This window comes from Podarcis vaucheri (assembly GCF_965113315.1).
Source record: "Podarcis vaucheri genome assembly, chromosome: 10".
NCBI classification, from domain to species: domain Eukaryota; kingdom Metazoa; phylum Chordata; class Lepidosauria; order Squamata; family Lacertidae; genus Podarcis; species Podarcis vaucheri.
In genome coordinates, this window is record NC_138748.1 from 27,844,241 (window position 1) to 27,863,844 (window position 19,604).

Here is a 19,604-nt window from a genome sequence, read left to right on the forward strand (position 1 = left end):
GGAGTCTAGTTTTATTTCTGAGTTGAAAGGGTTGTATCTAATGCTACTCATATTCAGAGCAGTCCAATGAAATTAATGGACTTGACTATCATAGGTCCATTAATTTCAGTGTGTCTACTCTGAGCAGAACTTAGCTGGATACAACCCTAAATCATACTTCCTTATTCTCCTTATTCTCTGTACCTCTTGCTTTCCCCGGAATTCTCTTTGTTTTTCATGGTTTCTGAGCATAGCTGTTTCCACACATTCCCCGAATACCATCTTCAATCCCAAGTTTTTCATAACAAGGATTTTTCATCTTCTAATAAATTTTTCCATCCACCCATAGCAATATGGAACAAGCAAAAAAAGCCAAACAACCCCAAACCGTTAATGAATGAAAAAGTGGGAGTCTGACGAAATAAAACATTGCATATGGCCTCTTCAGTGGTGCTCTTTATTGGCTTTTGCAGAAAGCTAGCCACAAGACAGCTGTTTTATTTTAAAAGGAGGCAGCTGGTACGTGGGCGGCCCTTGTGTAGGGCAGCTGTGCAACATAGCTCAGCCTAGTACAGTCGGTATTCAGGGAGGTCCCCTGAATTTGGGGGGCATTTATTATCTGTCCAAAATGGGAATGCCCAGCATTGAACTCCAAATAACATTTCCCCAGAAAACAAAATACAGTGTTCAGAAATTTAACAAAAGGTTCTGCCTATAGTACAATATGCAACTCAGTCAACTGGGTTCAAAACCACTCCCAATGTACTCTACGTTGGCCCACCAACACTGTAAAGTGAAATTAGATGCAGCTAAACCCCGCTTGAAAGTCATGCTCTTGCCAGTCAAGAGTTGCCTGGAGATCACAAGAAGATTAATCTTGAAGGAATCATAAGAAATACTAGATCAAGAATGGAGGAGGTGGGTGCTGGTCTTGGTTCCCCGCCCCCTCTTACTACCACAATACAGTAGAAGGCTTTGTCAATTTATTTTTTACAATAGCAGGTTCATTTTCAACATTTTCATTATCTGATGGATGCAAGCTTTTCCCTTGGTTTCTGTTTTTTGTTACCAAGGAAACGGCTTCAGCTAATGAAATGCATTTAAATAGTGTGTTCATTTTGGTGTACAATGTTCATTCACTGAATTCCTGATCTGTTTTAAAGCTGCTGCTTTCAAAATATTTATCCTACTCATGCCTTCGTACATTTCCATTTACTACACGACTGCAGTGGCTTAGGGATCCCAAGGTTTCTTCCCCATCTGGGCTCAACAGGTCTTCCAGTTGCACAAGGAAAACAACAAATTAAGCTGTTGCCCATCACTGCATGTACATGCAGGGGAAAATGTTGCATTCTGAATTTTGGCCTGTCTCAAATGTTAAAAGCAGTCAATAAAGAAACATTTAAATAGGCAACCATATGGAAGCTTTATTTTATTTAATTTCTTGGACAGAGACACTTGTTTCATACACAATGGAAAGCTGTATATCCAAGACAGGCAAGTATCAGGTTTAATGCTACATGAAAATGAACAAACGCAAATGTTGGGGCATAAGGACAAAAATAGGACCTTTGTTCTCTGCCTGTCCTTCAAATACTGCCGAGCGGCTGGTTCATTGTGTTGTCTCCGTAGAGCAATAAGATAGCAGATCCTTTCCAAGTGGTCTGCATGTCTCTTGAAGGTACCTGCTCTTTCACATATCAAGGATGAAAATATGGTGGTTGCTGATGGTTGTATTTGTAATTTTTTTACCTTTGTAGAATGATTCCCACAAGGCAGCTTTAAATATCAAATGATGTTATGCTTTCCCTGTTGATGAGTGCAGCACATGCCTTGAAGCTTCTTCTGCCTGCAGCCATTCATGCTTGTTTGTTCCAGTGATTTCTCTCTACTAATTACATTTAGTAATGTAAAATCCTAAGTCTCTAATCAGGTCTCTTGGGTTTTGAGTACTTGGGCTTGTAAGCAATTTCCATCATCTTTCCTCCAGCCTAAGACAATTTACAGTTTCGGCTGTAAATAGTTGTGTGTGTGTGTGTGTGTGTGTGTGTGTGTGTGTAATAATATTGCAGGCCTGAAATGGAATATAACTTACAAGGTGAGTTTAAAAAGTAGTTCTTAAAATTGTACGGGTGGTGTTTTAGGCATAATTTTCTTCCTAGAAGAAAGATGACTCCTACAGGAGACATCATCAAAATGGATTCAAAGGGAAGGGAGGTGTGATTTTTTTAAAGAGCAAAACAGTGGTACAAAAAGCTATGTACAGGAAGCTATCACAAGCCTAAGTCCCAGGGACACCATCTGTGATCTGTGAAGTACACAACACTATATTAATTTCACTTCATATACTGGTCAAGCTAAGCCAAACCAAGCCTATCTACCTGATGAGATAGAGATGGAAGTTTTATGGTCACATTAATCCTATCAAATGGAAAGCGGTCATTTAAAAAAAAAAACAAAAAACCAGCAAAGCCTTTTGTTGGCATCCATATGTGTGGGGCCTTTTCACCTCTTATAACATTAAGACACAGAGTATGTGGAGGCAAATGGGGTATCTAGCTGAGCTGGTTTGTCGTGTGTGTTGTGAAAACAGGGACCAACAAAACAGGCAATTTGAGATATAACACAATATAGGCATTTACTCTAGCTCTGCATTTTTGGTGTTCCTAATTTTGAGCTGTTCCTAATTAATAATAAATTGCAAGCGCTCAGAAACCTGCATATGAAGATGGGCTTTGTTTTACATACCTCAATCCAACCCATAAACACTCTCTCTCTCTCTCTCTCTCTCTCTCTCTCTCTCTCTTTTTCAAACCAAGGCTTCTGGGAGGTAAAATTATCCTCTGGGACTCTTATACTGATCAGACCTGAGAGTCAGAGCTTAGTGACCACTCACTTGCAAATTTGGACCAGGCCTTTGAAACAGGCCTTCCGGGTGAGATCAAGAAAATATAACTATCAGGATGTAGATCTTCCAGTTACCAGACATTGATCAATTGATGCTTTAGAGAGAACATTATAGCAAAGTTGCTGAAGTTCATCATATCCTGATTTGGAATATGAATTTGTCCAGCGTGCCATGCTTGGCTTTATTGGAAACTGAGTATCATTTCTTCCAGAAGTCCTAATCTGGCTGAGGACTCAAAGCAAAGTTGTGCATGTCTGAGGTCAGCATTCAGGCTGACCTGGCTGCTCTACAGATGGGTGCACCAAAGATCTTCCTGTTGAAAGCGTTTCTCATGATTAAATTCTGGCTGATTGCTGTGAACCACATGACCAGAACACACAACCCAACAGCAATCTTGTGAATATCTTCTCTCTGTTTCAGTCCATTGTTTCAGTTGTCCCTTCCCAATAGATTTTGTGGTTGCAGTTGCTCTCCCCACCATATCTAAAACTCCCTGCTTATTCCACTGCCACCCTCCTGCAAGTCTTCGTGGCAGCTGTGAGTCATGGTGGTGGCTGACAACTACAATTCCCAGGTACAACACAGAACCAGGAGACAATTCCCAAATTATCTTTGCTGAGAAATCAAATAAATCTTAACTCCACAGTATCTTGAGTTGAAGAATGAGTTTGCTTCAACCTGGTTTGCTACAATCATAAGGGATGTGAGACAATACCCCCGGGGAAACCTCTTGCTGTTTCCTGGAATTGATTTCCACGAGGGCAGGATGATGTAATCTTGGTTAGTCTGAATTTAGAGAAAGCTAGGGTACTACACTTGTAGCCAAAGGACACTCTCTCTCTCTCTCTCTCTCTCTCTATTTATATATTTGCAATTTGCTAATATGGCTAGGGTAGGGACGCGGGTGGCGCTGTGGGCTAAAGCCTCAGCGCCTAGGGCTTGCCGATCGAAAGGTCGGCGGTTCGAATCCCCGCGGCGGGGTGCGCTCCCGCTGCTCGGTCCCAGCGCCTGCCCACCTAGCAGTTCGAAAGCACCCCCGGGGGCAAGTAGATAAATAGGTACCGCTTACCAGCGGGAAGGTAAACGGCGTTCCGTGTGCGGCTCTGGCTCGCCAGAGCAGCGATGTCACGCTGGCCACGTGACCCGGAAGTGTCCCCGGACAGCGCTGGCCCCCGGCCAATAGATGTGAGATGGGCGCACAAACCCCACAGTCTGTCAAGACTGGCCCGTTCGGGCAGGGGTACCTTTACCTTTACCTTTAATATGGCTAGGGTGCTGTCACTCATTTAGATTGTAAATTGCCACACACACCAACAACACAAAAGTATGAAAGGGCAAGTTGCTGCCCCAAAGAGTTTACAATCTAAAATTTGACACAGGTGATTTCAACATAAAACAATTCTGTTATTCAAGCTCCTTTTTCCTGATTGGTTACAGACAAATAACCTAGAGCTGACTAAGTGAACTTGGAATTTCTGGCCGAGCTTGGACTCCCGTTAGCTAGTTGGCTGCTATGCTGGGTTACCATATTTCAAAAAGCTTTTTTAGGAAAACCCCAAAACTGATGACTTGCCTAAGATCCAGGACAAAGCACCATCTTTCGGAAGTCCCCGCTGGACATCAATTCTGCCTTTGAAATTCCATTAATTTATGGGATAATTCAGGTGTATGCCAACCCTATGCTGTGATTTTCTATTAAGCAAGTGCTCCTCAAATTATAATTTTCTGCACTCCTTCAAGGATTACATCCACCAATCAGAGATGATGCCAGCTCTGACACTGCCCATCAGCTTTTCAGACTCCATGTGGAGTCTGGAGTCAGTCCTTCTAATCAGGGAATGTCAGCACTAAAAAGTCTGCTGATAATCTCTTTGGTGGTGCAATAAATGCCCAGTTCTTTCCCCTTAATAAACTAAAGGATAATTATCATGATTTGCTGTGTGTCTTTTTTGAGAGGGAAATTATTATTGCTCCAAGGTCACGTTATCGCTCCCATGGCATGCATATTATCACATCCTACAAGAGGCATATGGGATTATGTTAGCACAGCTGTACATCAAAAGGAACAGGAAAGACTTTGGTTTTCCATGCTGGAGGGAAGACATGATTTTCATTTGTGTTTAACAGGCCACTTCAGCTTCATAAATCCACAGATGGTGTTTTGGATGTGCATATCCTTATAGCTGCTTTTTGACAGGTCGGAGAAGCATGGATTAATGTATTTATCTAGAAGAAGTTATTTCCTCCCTCCTTAGTTAAATATGGCCCAATTAATTTTGCCACCACTCCATATAATGCTTCCATGTATCTGGGTATGTTTTAGCAAGCCCAAATGGGTTTTGTTTGTTCCTTTGTTAGTGCTAGTTACTAACATGTTCTGTAAACGAAAAGGTGGAGAGATTTTCACTGAGCAGCTTACAGATTTTCAAAGTCAATTCTCGCTCAGCAGGGCTTTGAGAGACTTGAGGGTAGAGAGGAAGGAGAAATCAATCAACTTCTAAGGCACTATTATAACCGAAGTGTATCCTTGTTTAGCTAAAGAAAGACCCCCATCTGCCATGATGCTTAAAAAACAAGGAAGGATCAGCTATTTAAACATTCCAAAGGTGTCAATCACATCCATCACTCTGCAGCTGAAGTTGTGTGTGGGCTAAGGTGAACTTGTCTTCAAACCTAGCATGGCCCATGATTATTTTTTCTGGCCCAGCCTTTCCAGTAGGCCTAGATATAGCTCCAGCTGCCTCTTCCTGCTTCTTTAGTTGCTTCTTTATTACCTTATATTCACCGGACCCAACCAGGATGGCTGTTTATTCTAGTTTACAGTCCACTGATTGAAATAATCCTCCATCTGAAGGGCTGTCCAGTCCAAGCCTGTTTTAAAGAGAAAGTACCGTAAGAGACTCTTGAGAGTCCCATCGACTGCAAGAAGACCAAACCTATCCATTCTGAAGGAAATCAGCCCTGAGTGCTCACTGGAAGGACAGATCCTGAAGCTGAGGCTCCAATACTTTGGCCGCCTCATGAGAAGAGAAGACTCCCTGGAAAAGACCCTGATGTTGGGAAAGATGGAGGGCACAAGGAGAAGGGGACGCCAGAGGACGAGATGGTTGGACAGTGTCCTCGAAGCTACCAGCATGAGTTTGACCAAACTGCGGGAGGCCGTGGAAGACAGGAGTGACTGGCATGCTCTGGTCCATGGGGTCACGGAGAGTCGAACACAACTAAACAACTAAACAGCAACAACCGTAAGAGAGAAGAGCAGGGGTCTTGGAGTTGCACACAAACAGTTAGTACCTGGACAGCAGACTGAGAAGGCTCACATACAGTCTTCCCTACCATGTTGTGATATATTCCTGGTTAAATGATGATAATTTTTTCCAAATCTGCACTGTGCAGAAAGCAGATAATCAGGGTCAGACTGCAACATGGGGAAAATCTTCTGTAGGACAGATACAGAAGAGAAAATGACAGGCCACCAGTGGTTGTCACTTAAGCTCCAAGTTAATGTAACTTTAGTAATCTGGACAATAATGCTTCCCTCTCCCAGGTCTTGAGTGGTAGTATACCCTCTAACATTTCTCTGATGAAAATAGGGACGTCCCGTTCCGTAATGATAATTTTACTATTTACCGGTATACCGCACACATCTTATTGGGTTGCCCCAGCACTCTGGGCAGCTACATAATAAAAGATTAAACATTTAAAAAACTTCCCTATACAGGATTGCCTTCAGATGGCTCAGGGGGTGGATAACTCCATACCCTCCAACATTTCTCCAATGAAAACAGGGACGTCCTAAGGAAAAGTGGGGCATTCCAGGGTCAAAACAGAAAACTTATCTAAATTAGGGGTGTCCCTAGAAAATAGAGATACTTGGGGGGGGTCTGTGGTAGGCCTGCACTTAACTTACAGACAACCCCACAACCTAAGACAGGTACTCATCAGAGTCAACAGGTCACAGAATAAATGTACAGTGGTACCTCAGGTTACATACGCTTCAGGTTACAGACTCCGCTAACCCAGAAATACCTCGGGTTAAGAACTTTGCTTCAGGATGAGAACATAAATTGTGCTCCGGCGGCGTGGCAGCAGCGGGAGGCCCCATTAGCTGATGTGGTGCTTCAGGTTAAGAACAGTTTCAGGTTAAGAATGGACCTCCGGAATGAATTAAGTACTTAACCCGAGGTACCACTGTACAGACATAGAGACTAGATCCTGTGGCAGACCCAGATGCGAACTCTGTCCCCAGGTCTACTCTGGCAAGACTATTGTAGGTCTTTATAACTCCATCCACAACAACAGGGTTCGTTCATCTGCTCATCTTCCACTGGAATATATGGCACCATCTATCTATTGCAATATTTCTTCCTTCTTCAATGCTAACTACCGTATTTTTTGCACCATAACACTCACTTTTTTCCTCCTAGAAAGTAAGGGGAAATGTCTGTGCGTGTTATGGAGGGAATGCCTATGGGTGGCATGCCTACAGATTTTCCTCCTCTAAAAACTACGTGAGTGTTATGGTCGGGTGCGTGTTATAGAGAGAAAAATACGGTAGTTTATTTAGGCATAGCAGCGTAATTTAAACTTCTAGTAGACTTTGGATTCACTCTAAAGTCCTGGCTGGCAGTGGCAAGGGCTTGATGGAATGGTGTATCCATCAATGCTTTCATGGTCCTGCCCCTCACACTGGTCAGGGGTGGAACAAGGAAGTGAAGACTCATTTGTTGTACTACCTCCTAGGCTGGCTTAGCAAAGAGGCCCAGAGTGTGCTCATTGCTGTTACGTGACAGCAACAAGGTGGGCACAGGATCTATCAAATCCTGTGCCAGAATAGCTCACTCCCTCAAAATGCCCCATCACTGGTTACCACTGGTGGGGGCACTGCCAGCTGTAGCTTCTGCCTGCCCACAAATTGGTTGGTTGGGTGCACTGGGGTGCTCCTCACGAATGGGATTTCCTTGCTGACTGTGGAACTCCCCCAATAGCAAAGGTCGACAGATCTGGCCAGGGCTGGGTAACAGGGCATCTCTGCCCCATCCGGACCCCCTCCAGCATGGTGAATCGGGTGTTTCAATTGTTCTGTACAGGATTTATAGATTGCCTTGAAATCAACCATGTAATGTTTTACCATCACCTGCCTTCTCAGTGAAACTCTGTATGTGTTCATATTTCATACAACATATGAGAGGATGAAGTAAGTGAAATATCAAATATTCATGATAGCAAATTCTTTTGATGTGTGTTTTAGGTGAAAGCATCTTTGAGGCCTTGTTTGTTTTAACTGACTATAACAGAGTTCGTCTGCATAATGCAGCCTCAGGCAATCCTGGGCTTCTGTGGTTTTTAGAATCCCCTCCTGCCCTTTAACAAGTTATCATCAGGAAGTTTTGAAATACCCCTTCATTTTGAGAAAATTACAGAGTGCAAAGCACTAACTACGCCTCGCAATGTTGTATAACTGCTTTGTCAGCAGTACTGGAAGCAAAGCTGTAACCCTGTAATTTTTAAAAATTAGCATACCTTTTCCCTTTCTAGAAAAATAGTCTATCCTGGATTCCTTTTTCAACTCATGTTTCATTACAGTCATGCCATATTAAATTTTATTATTTAAACAATTAAAGATGTTCTAAGTCTCATTACACATATTTCTAAGCATCATAATACCATGTCATAATTTCCTGCATTGGCCCAAATATAAGCCAAAAGGTTGAGAATATAAGCCACACTTTAACTTTTTTTGGTCGGAATTTGGGGGGAAAGTGAGGCTTATATTCAGGCCAATATAGTACCGTATTTTTCGCCCTATAGGACGCACCGGCCCATAGGACGCACCTAGATTTTTTTGGGGGGGGGAATAAAGGGGAAAAATTTTATTTTTCCCCCCCAGGCGCGGGGCTGGGGCGGGAGAAGCCCGAGCTTCCCCCACCCCCAGCCCCCAGAAAGAGTCCCAGAGCGATGGCGAAGGTGAGCGCACCTTTGCCATTGCTCTCGGAGCTTGCAGGGGCTGGGGGTGGTGGAAGCCCGAGCTTCCCCCGTCCCCAGCCCCCAGAGCAGGTCCGAGAGTGCTGGCAAAGGTGAGCGCACCTTCGCCATCACTCCCAGAGCTTGCGGGGCTGGGGGTGGGGGAGGCCCAAGCTGGGGGTGGGGGAGGCCGAGCCGCGCAAGGTCCCAGAGCGATGGCAAAGGTGCGCGCACCTTCGGCATCGCTCTCCGACCCCTTCGCGGGGCTGGGGTCGGGGGAAGCTCCAGCTTCCCCCGCCCCCAGCCGCGCAAGCTCCGAGAGCGATGGCGAACGTGCGCGCACCTTCGGCATCGCTCTGGGACCTTGCGCGGCTGGGAGGATAGCTTTCTGAAGCCTGGAGAGCAAGAGGGGTCGGTGCGCACCGACCCCTCTCGCTCTCCAGGCTTCAGCGAAAGCCTGCATTCGCCCCATAGGACGCACCCAGATTTCCCCTTCATTTTTGGCGGGGGAAAAGTGCGTCCTATAGGGCGAAAAATACGGTATATAGCACTTTTCAGTCAATCATCAGAAAATATATCTTGGGATAAGCCTTGATTTCCTGCTGTTTTCTGAGTCTTTAGTATAGAAACATTTCACAGCTCCATAAATATATGGAGAAATGAGAAATCTATGTCCTTCTAGATATTGATGATCTCCAATTCCCAGCAGCCCCAGCAGCCTGCACAAAATGTTAACCTACAAATGTTGCCCACCAAAACCCATGAAATAACCCATGGTGGGAGAATTAAAGATCACATTTATTCTTCAGTGCAGCATCCATTCATTTAAGTGGCACACAGACAATAGATGCTCACAGTGCATTGAACCTGAAGTGAATAAGAGACATAATATTATGGCCACTTTGGGTGTGCTGTGCAGGAGATTCTGTAGAATCTGCAAGTGCTAGCTGTGAAATGCGTATGAAGAGTCTCCCCTCGATTTTCAGTATTGAACTTGGTGTCATGTTTTCATGTTAAGTAGGCAGGGGTGGCCCGGCCCATTTTGCCACCTGAGGCAAAATGGGATGTTGCTGCCTCCCCATCCCTTACCCCACAGAAGTCGGAGTCCTGTTGCTGCCACCTCTCCTTGCTTGTCTGGCAGGAGGAGAGGCATCTGCAGAACTTGGTAGCCGTTGCTGGAAAGGGAGGAGAGCCAGCAGCAGCAAGAGCTCACGGAACCCGGCTGCTTCTCCTTCTACTCACTTCTCCGGCAAGAGTAGGAATGGGTGGCCTCAGCGGCAAGCAGGCACACTAGCGGGATTTTCCACCTTTAGATCCTGGTGGGATCCAACCGCCTGAGGCAATCACCTCAGCATGCCTAATGGTGATGCCAGCTCTGTATATTAACTCGCCTACAGATCAGTTACTACCTTAACAGAAAGTTGACATGTGCTTTTTTATTTTGGTGTGATGTAACTGTACTCTTGCCAGGTTTGCCTAATTTAGCTCAAATCCCTTTTGTGACCTCTTTGTGTGAGCAGAGAAGGTATGTTTGTGAAAGACACTCTCAGCTTCAGACCTCTTCATGGGCCTTGAGGTATCTGCTGGAAACATTGTTTTAGGCACAAAAGAAGAGGGCTTGGACACACTTTTCACTGTGGTTTTGAAAAGGACTAAAAATAAAAGGTCCCTTGCACCCTTCAGCCTGATATCATACCACTCTTATCTTACCGAGTGAAACTTGAAAAGGTTGACTGATGGCGAGAAAGCAGCTTTTCTTGCTACATATACCACAAAGTGTTTTAAAGTATAGTATTTGAAATGGTTGAGAGTGCCTGTTGCCACATGGAATTGTCTCTTCTGCTTGAGAGTCAGCTCCACCTATTCATGAAATTACTTTCCTTCAAATTCACTTGTTAAAGATTTGATCATCACAGGGTGAAGTAAAGGGTGCAGTTTGCTGAAAAAGGCACTATAAGTGTAAATGCCTGATAGGAAGGTTTTTTCATACCACACATTTAAAGCACAAACCCCACAAGAATCCTGGGAGCGGTAGTTTGGCCCTCAGAAAGCTACATTACCCAAAATCCTTAATAAATTACAGTTCCCAGGAATTTTTGGCAGGGCTGGGGAAAGCTTGCTTTAAATGTGTAATTTATATACATATACAGTTTAGCATAGTTTAGCCTCACACATCTCCAGGGCCTAAATGAAGAGCTTTTCTACATATCTGTAGCCTTGTCTGAATAGGTATCTGAAGCTGAGACCAAAACCAACGTCAGGTAATATTGCTGCATTAGTGTACATGTGAGAAATGTGGATGAGTGTTTATAAACTGTGAGACAAGTAAAGAATGCAGTGAGATAAAATGAGGGCACAGCAGGAAACATAGATAGGAAAGTGAGAAAATAACATAGGTTTAGAATTAGAAGTCATGCCGTTTTACAGAGGTTGATGATCTGAAACCTGTGTTTCGTTCTAGCCCATCCTAGTTGCCCTAGTCGTCTCATCTCGGCTGGGTCAGTTTGTCCCAGTCCTCTCATCTCAAGGGGGTAAGCTGGTTAACTCCTGGAATTCAAAATGCTGATGCCTCAGCACAGTGTGAAGAAATAAGCCTATGTGTCCAGCAATGTGAGATGGGATCGTGGACACAGTGAAGGACATAAGCTGATATTTCTCCTAAATACGCCAAATGAAATAAAAGCCCAGAGGGAGAGGAGCAGACTTGACAACTAGTCTGAAGAACAAACAAAATATATTCGGTGTAGGCCTTATTTTAAGGAGGAAGAATGTTTCAGGTGGAAGGAAAGGCATGACTCCAGAAAGACCCAAGATTAATCTCAAGGGCATGTGGCACTCCTGTGAAGGCCTTCTCCTCTAATGATGTCAATAATGAAGACCTCCTTCATAATGATGTCAGTGGATGGACAAAGGCAGCTTCTCAGGTAACCCTTGCCACTTGTTATTGTCTCTTAAAATATACATTTAACGGTTGGGTGTGTGGGAAGATGAAGGGAGCTTTATTTATTTATTTATTTATTTTACACTTTTCTGATAATCAAAAAGGGCATCTCTCTTTCTGCGAGCCACATGAGGGAGCTGTGGTATCTGAAAATGCAGGTAAGTGAATTAAGGGGTGCCTTCTTCCAGTGAGAATTAAGCGCTTTTATTTCCTTTGATTTAGATGGCAGAGACACTTGCTTGAAATCAACAAAACTTACAAAACGCTGGAGACGTGTATCTGTTTACACTGTATCAAAAGTGGCATATTTTTACAGACCCTGGTCCTTGTCCATATGCTGTGATCATGCCATGGTGACGCCTGTCTGTCACTTTAGAATATCTTTATCTGGGCCACAATAATGGCTTCTCCATGCCATGAGCCTTCCCAAGTCCTGCCCTAGGAGGCCTCTCAAATACACAAACTTTGTCTGCTGGGAAAGAAAGGACCTCCCCTCTGATTTACACCTTCTAAAACTGCCTCCATGGTCTGAGCAAGGTGTTATCTCTCTCCATAAGGACCTGGCAAACTCTGGGACCCCAAACGGTTTGGATGCCTTCTCCCCACCCAACTGTTCATTCAGCATAAAATGAAGTTTTCCCATTATGTCTCTCAAGAATCATCAAAAGATTATTGAGTCCCTTGCGTCTAGCAAGTCTGATGCTGTGTAATTACTAGTCTCTCTAAAGATAAGAGATCAGAAATGTTCGTTTGCATTGTTTGCCACCTCTGTTTAATCCATGGTCTGTTACTGATCTTAAATAAGCCTTTCAATTTATAATTTGAACTCTAGTGGCTGTGAATTTTTACTTAAACCATGGATCTGCCCTATTCATGAACTACAACAGCTTGTCTCTGCTACCGGTTTGGAAGGACAAGTAAGTAAATAAGTTACAGATTGAGTCCTTCTTGCAGAGACATTTCCCTACTTTCAGTCCTCACTAGGCTGCTTCCCCCAAGCCTGTTAATACCTCCCCTCCTTTAGGTGGGTGGTACAATTAGCTATCTAAGTATCTACACCTGGAGAATTGATCTGCTATTAGTAATATTTAAAGGTTTTATGATGGTCATTAAATTTTTTGTGATGCAAAACTTTGGATTTAGTTATCTATGCCAGTAAATTGATTTGCACTCTTTTAAATAGACAATTTAAATAGTCAAAGTGCAAGTAGTTTCATTGGGGGAGGTAACTTGCCACGCAAAGCCCTTTCCGCCCCTGCAGCGGAGAGGGTGTTGCGGGCAGGATCCTCCCACATCCGTGGGGGCTTCCCTTGCCCCCGCGAGACTTGGGGGAATCCCCGGGCGTGTCTGCCGCCCAGCCCGCCAATCGGCGGGCGGGGGAGGCATGGCCCGGGCTATTTAGGGCCAGGCACGCCCGGGGACCGCCCTCTTTTCCCCCTCGCCAGCTGTAGAGCGGTTTTCCCATCCCTCCCACCCTTAGATTAGCTAGACTTGGCCTTGCTATGAACTCCGGTTGGTCGCCGCAAGGGGCCTGGTAGGAATTTTTCCAAGTTGGCGCAATTTCTTGCCTTTTGGTTTTTTCGCCTACCTCGTAGCAATCGTCACAACTTTCTCGGCATTGGCGGTTAGGCATTGGCATGGGGCAATGGATAGACAAATGGAGGGGGGGAAGGAAGCGCCATCACCTTCCCCCAATGTGAAGGGGTAGTCCGGTAGAGGACTCCGGGGGGCGTGGCCTTGTCCGAAGCCTTGCGAGGTAGGGCCCCCGGCACGCCCCCGAGCGGTGACACCCGTGGGATCCTAGTTGGCGTACTTCAACAGGACTCCCGCGGTTTGTGTTCAACCCTTCCCGGTCACCATGCCGGGTAGTCGATAGGAGCCAATGCCTAAGGCCAATACCTTCAATTTTCGTAATCAATAAAGTTGTGGCCATTTACGCCCATTAACCTTATATCATTGTGTCCGTGTCTTCATTTCATTGGGGGAGGTAACTTGCCACGCAAATAGGTACTGCTCCGACAGGAAGGTAAACGGCGTTTCCATGCGCTGCTCTGGTTCGCCAGAAGCGGCTTAGTCATGCTGGCCACATGACCTGGAAGCTGTACGCCGGCTCCCTAGGCCAATAAAGTGAGATGAACGCCACAACCCCAGAGTCATCCGCGACTGGACCTAACGGTCAGGGGTCCCTTTACCTTTACCTAAATAGATCATAGGAGGTTCAGTAATTTTGAAGTTCTAGAAGCGTTAAGACCAATATGCTGGAAACAAGAGAAAAAACTACTAGCACAATAATTTCCATTTTCCTCCCAGCATATTAAAAGTAAAGGTACCCCTGACCGTTAGGTCCAGTCACAGATGACTCTGGGGTTGCGGCACTCATCTCGCTCTATAGGCCGAGGAAGCCGGCATTTGTCTGCAAACAGCTTCCGGGTATTGATATTTAAAAGTTAGCGCTACATGGTAGTATATTGTTCAAAAAGCCACCATCCCATTATGCAATATGTACTACCGTGTAAAAGGAACATCAGAAATTGGGACAGAAGGGGTAGCATTATAACCAGTAAAACTAACATAATAAACCCCACGTTTGAATGGAGTTATCTAGGAACCTGTGCTGGAAAATGCAGCCAGTGGTGTTTGCCCATTATAACAATACAACCATAGGTTGCAAGCATGCATCTTCCATTCAAACAGTAATGTGTTCACTGGTTAGCTTACTAAAAATGCACTTAGCCCTCAGTAGCATGAAGTGATTCATTTTTCATATAGACTTTTGTCTTATTAATAGTTAATAAGAATATGGATTCAAGCTACAGTTCTAAAAACACTCAATGAGTAAGATAGATGGGCTTTCCATTTTTATTCTGAAAGCCCACTTCAGATTAAAACAAGGCTCTAGATAGTGATTTCTGAAAGATTCCCCCTGCCAAAAGTGACCAGTTCTTTTCCGTGTAGTTCCTCTATAGTCACACAAGTATAGAGGGGAGATGAAAGAAAATGAGATTTTTAAAGATTTCTAGGTGCATGAATCAGATTTGTGTACACACTGAAAAAAACTATCAAGTCAGAATTTAGCAATGTGGCATTATTATTTACTTACACCCAAATCACAGTTGTTTCTTTCAGCTTTTCTTTTGGTAACTGAGAGATTTATGCACAGTGGAACAGCAACTGCAACAAAGAATGCACTTGTACATTAAGTAACACCTTTTAAATAAATAGCCACACTCTAAAGATACAAGACGTCTATCAATGTTGTTGGCATTGCACATGGGATGCATCTTACAACGCTGACAATTATAGGATTCCTCTTATTTGATATACTAATAAAAGGTCTTGCTTTTTAAAAGAGGAAGAGTGTTTTATGCAGGCTACATACAGCCAGCAGATAATTTATTAAAGATTTTCACAAGGCTTAATTAATTTATTGCTGTCATCTGCCCATTCCTTGAAAAATTAGTGTCTGGCTTTCTCATTCAAGGAGGCTGATAGGATTCATTATGCTGGATACTTCGTCTCTCAGTGTTATTCCAGGAAAAGCACTCAGCTAGAGGGTGTCTTTTTATAAGTAGAATCGGTGATCAACTATTCCAACAGTTAATGAGAACATATATTAGTGTTAAGTACCATCGGGATGTTATTCTTTTGCATATATGTATAAAATATATATGTTTAAACTCAAGTCATTGCATTGAAATGCTCCCAAATCTAGGTGCCCTCAGATAATAATTGCTACATATATCCACAACACAGCAGTACAAAGTGCCCTTTGTGTATGTACTGAGTATTTCAAACTACTAACAAATCCTTTGCTAACTGCTACCTTATTACCATATTGGCCCAAATATAAGCCACACCCGAATATAAGCCGCACCTTTAAAATTGGAGGGGGGGAAATACCCGAATATAACCCACTCCATTCCTCATTTTAACTTTTCATGGTCAGAATTTGGGGGGAAAGTGAGACGTATATTCAGGCTTCTCCCCCCCCCCTCTGTTTTTTTAAATTTGCTTAGTAACATAACATTATTATAAATACTCTATAAAACAAAGAATACAGAACAAGATTCATTCATACTACAATGCCTAACTACATAGCATTAATATATATGGTTTCTGAAAAAAGGCTTACATAACAAAATCAATTCAAAATACCATCCGGTTTACTTTTTTCTTTTTCTTTCCCCTCCCTCCCCTCTCCAGCCCTCCCCGCCCCCTGTCAGGCCTTCCTTCTTCATATCTTTATCCATGTACACAGTCTGTTCATTCGAGTTTGTATGTTAGGGTTAGCTTCCCCTCTTTCTATCCTGGATGAACCATGGGTAGCTAACATGGTGTGCCCTTCAGATGCCTTGGACTCCACTTCCCATCACCTCTCACCATTGGCAATGCTGGCTAGTGCTGGTGAGAGCTGGTGTCCACAACATCTGGAAAGTGCAACATTTGCCACGCTGGCATGGACAAATCCAAAGGATCTTCCTTTTGAATACTTTGAATAGAGAATGCACATGTTCTTTCAACTCAGCTGGCAACAAAATATATCAAAAAAAGCATCTCTGATTTTATACATATATTTGCCATGATGAACATGTACTTTTCACTTTGCTATTGGTACCTAATAAAAAGCATCTCTGCGGAAGTAAACTTTGTATGGAGATTTAAATCCCATGGGCTATACAATAAATGCACCTATATTATAGTATCCTGTTAAATTTGATTTCATCTTATGCAGAAAATACAGTGTTATTGCAAAACCTATTCTGCCTTGTACAGTGTAATCCAAAGTACTCAAAAGTAAGTCCCATGGAGTTCAGCTAGGGATAGGACTGCAGTCTCAATTATACTGTATTTCCTTTTTACTGTGGTATCTAAATAGCTGACCATTAAGTCTCCACAGTAATTTACAGCCTAGCCATAAGCCAGACTGTGCCAGCCCACAAGTAGTTGGAAACTAGACACCAGATTACACTGATATCACAACAATACACAAGTATATGTTGGCACAAATGTCACTAAGTACCAGTCTTACAAATACCACTACAGTATTCATATTTAACATATATTTATATACTGACAACCATATCCCAATACGAGTGTTAACTTCGAAAGGGTGAACACTGGTACAAATCACAACAGATTTATAGATCAATTCATTAGATTGGGTAAATTGTGCTACATGTAATGTCACAGAAATGTAGAAGAAATAAGTTATCTCTGGGCACTGTGTATTGCATCTTAGAAAATAAGCTTCTGTTCGGTTTCCATTCTTTTTATACGGCAGAAAGGTTTAATAAGTATATGACCCACTATATACTATGTACTATATTCTGAACAGGATACAGCATGTATAAAGAAGGACCGCAGTTAGTAAAAAGGAAACTAGCCCATGAGATGTGACAGACTGTGACTTACTCTAGGAGGAAACTTAAGAAGTCCTGCTGTCCAGTTTTAGATAATTATTGCCTCATTATCTCTTGCAGCCTCATTCATTCCCATTATGGTGTGTTTATGTGATTTGCATCAATGACTAGGCACAGACTATCCTGATCTAGATTTTGCCTGCTGGCAGATGGACTTCCTTTTGTTACTTGTTAAGTAAGCAGGATTCCGGGGCAAATGAAGAGATTTGCATTGTCGGATGCTGGACCAAAAACGCTATCAAAAAACAAAGTTTGACTAGTGAGGCTTCAAGACAAACTTGGGTGTGGGTGGAACCAAAACAAAACACTTTTCTGTCTCTCAGTGTATTTTAAATGAAAGCATTAACGAAATGCCTTCCTGAGCCAGCGTATGTAAAAATAGGTTTTCTGCAATAATCTTGCATGTGTCCTTAGAAGTTCTTCCCATCTTTGCCTCTGGTATTTAAAAGCCTAAATGCTCCTGGGACTTACTCTCTGTGATCCAAGCCACCGCAATGTGATTGCGTGGCATGTAAGTCAGAGACGACTTTAGTCTGAAGCCCTGAGCTTATTGACTCCTTCAAACATCTTGGAAGAAGATTACACCAATGTAATAATGTACAATCCTTCTGCAATCCTTAAGAGAGGGGAGGGAAATGGTTACTGTGGTTAATTCGGCCAAGCTGCCCTAGAGTCCAGATATAATCCAGAAACTAACATTTATCTCTGTTGCTCAAAAAAAGCTTCGACCTCTGGCATGTTCCCAAGCTTACTGTGAAACATGAATGTATACGTCACCCTAATGGCCATATATGGAAAGTGGCTTCCGCTGTAACACACGAGGAACTCTGCTGAAAGTACTGCACAGTTAAGTAGCCATCAGGCAGGAAAGCAAGCAAGAGATCCCAGAATGGCTGTCAAATTTCTGTCGTCATAGACAATTTGGCACTTTCAAATGTTTTTTTTTTTAAATCATTTTTATTTGGTTTTACAAGTACAAAGTTATATACAAAAAAGAAAAGAAAAACATATCTATATAAAGAGATTCCTCCAAATCTCAGGACTTTCTCCCACCTCCTCCATGGAGTCCCATTTTAAACATTTATTACTGCATATTCTTCCATACTCTGATTTTTATATCAAACCGTATTATCCATGGTAATTGTTACACTATAAGTGAGATCAAAATCCTGCTAATGTTTCCATCTGCTTACAGCCGTCTCCTAACTAACTTATAAATTTTCCCCATTCTTTTATAAAGTTATTGTCCTCTTGATTTCTGAGTTTTCCATTCCGTTTTGCAATCTCGACATAGTCCATTAGCTTGGTTTGCCACTCCTCTCTGGTAGGGATGGAACTTTGAAATAAATAAATGAATCTTCTTCTGCTTTAAATGAATGGTTCTCAATTAGCCAAGTATTGCAGACCCACTACTTTTCTAGGGTGAAGCTGTGGACTCAGTGGCAAAGCTGCATGCTCTGCTACGGGGGGTGGGGTGGGGCGTAGAGCAGGCGGGGACATGACGCACATCCCAGGGGCGTGCCGGCCGCAGGGGTGTGGTCACATTCTGGGGGCGTGACATGCCACCTGTGGGGGTATGGTGCACGGCGTGTGAGTGTCTGGGGGGGGGGCTGCCGCGATAGCACCCTACCGGAATAGTGGTGCCGGGGGCGATCTGCTCCCTCCACACTCCTGTTCCTCCGCTAGTGCGTGGACTGCTTACTTTTTAGGAAATGTTGTTATGTCTATAGTAGTTTTTGTTATGTGAATGGTGCCACACACACCCTGGGTGAGTTACGTTGACCCCTGGGGTCCATAGACCACTGATTGGGAACCACTGCTTTAAATTATATGGACCGGGGCGGGGTGTGACTCAAAGCATGAGATGGGCTTCCTGGTGGAAGCACAAAGCAAAGCTCACTCCTGACTTCTCTGAACCCAGATTTCTTCCCACCACTGAGCCCTCTGGGATGGGAGGTGGTGGCAGCCATGGTGGTACCTCGGGTTAAGTACTTAATTCGTTCCGGAGGTCCATTCTTAACCTGAAGCACCACTTTAGTCAATGGGGCCTCCTGCTGCTGCCGGAGCACGATTTCTGTTCTCATCCTGAAGCAAAGTTCTTAACCCAAGGTACTATTTCTGGGTTAGCTGAGTCTGTAACCTGAAGCGTATGTAACCTGAAGCATATGTAACCCGAGGTACCACTGTACGTTTTGGGCTGGCCCATATCTGACTCCTAAACTTTCTATGGAATTTTAATGCTTTGTTTATATTAGAGAACCCTTGAGGTCTAATAAATTAAGTGTCAGACTAGCAGACCTGGGTCCACATCCCCACTCAGCTCACTGACCTTGGACGAGTTGTTATATCTCTCAGTGTAACCAAGGGCTGTTTTATTCTCAGAATAAAAGAG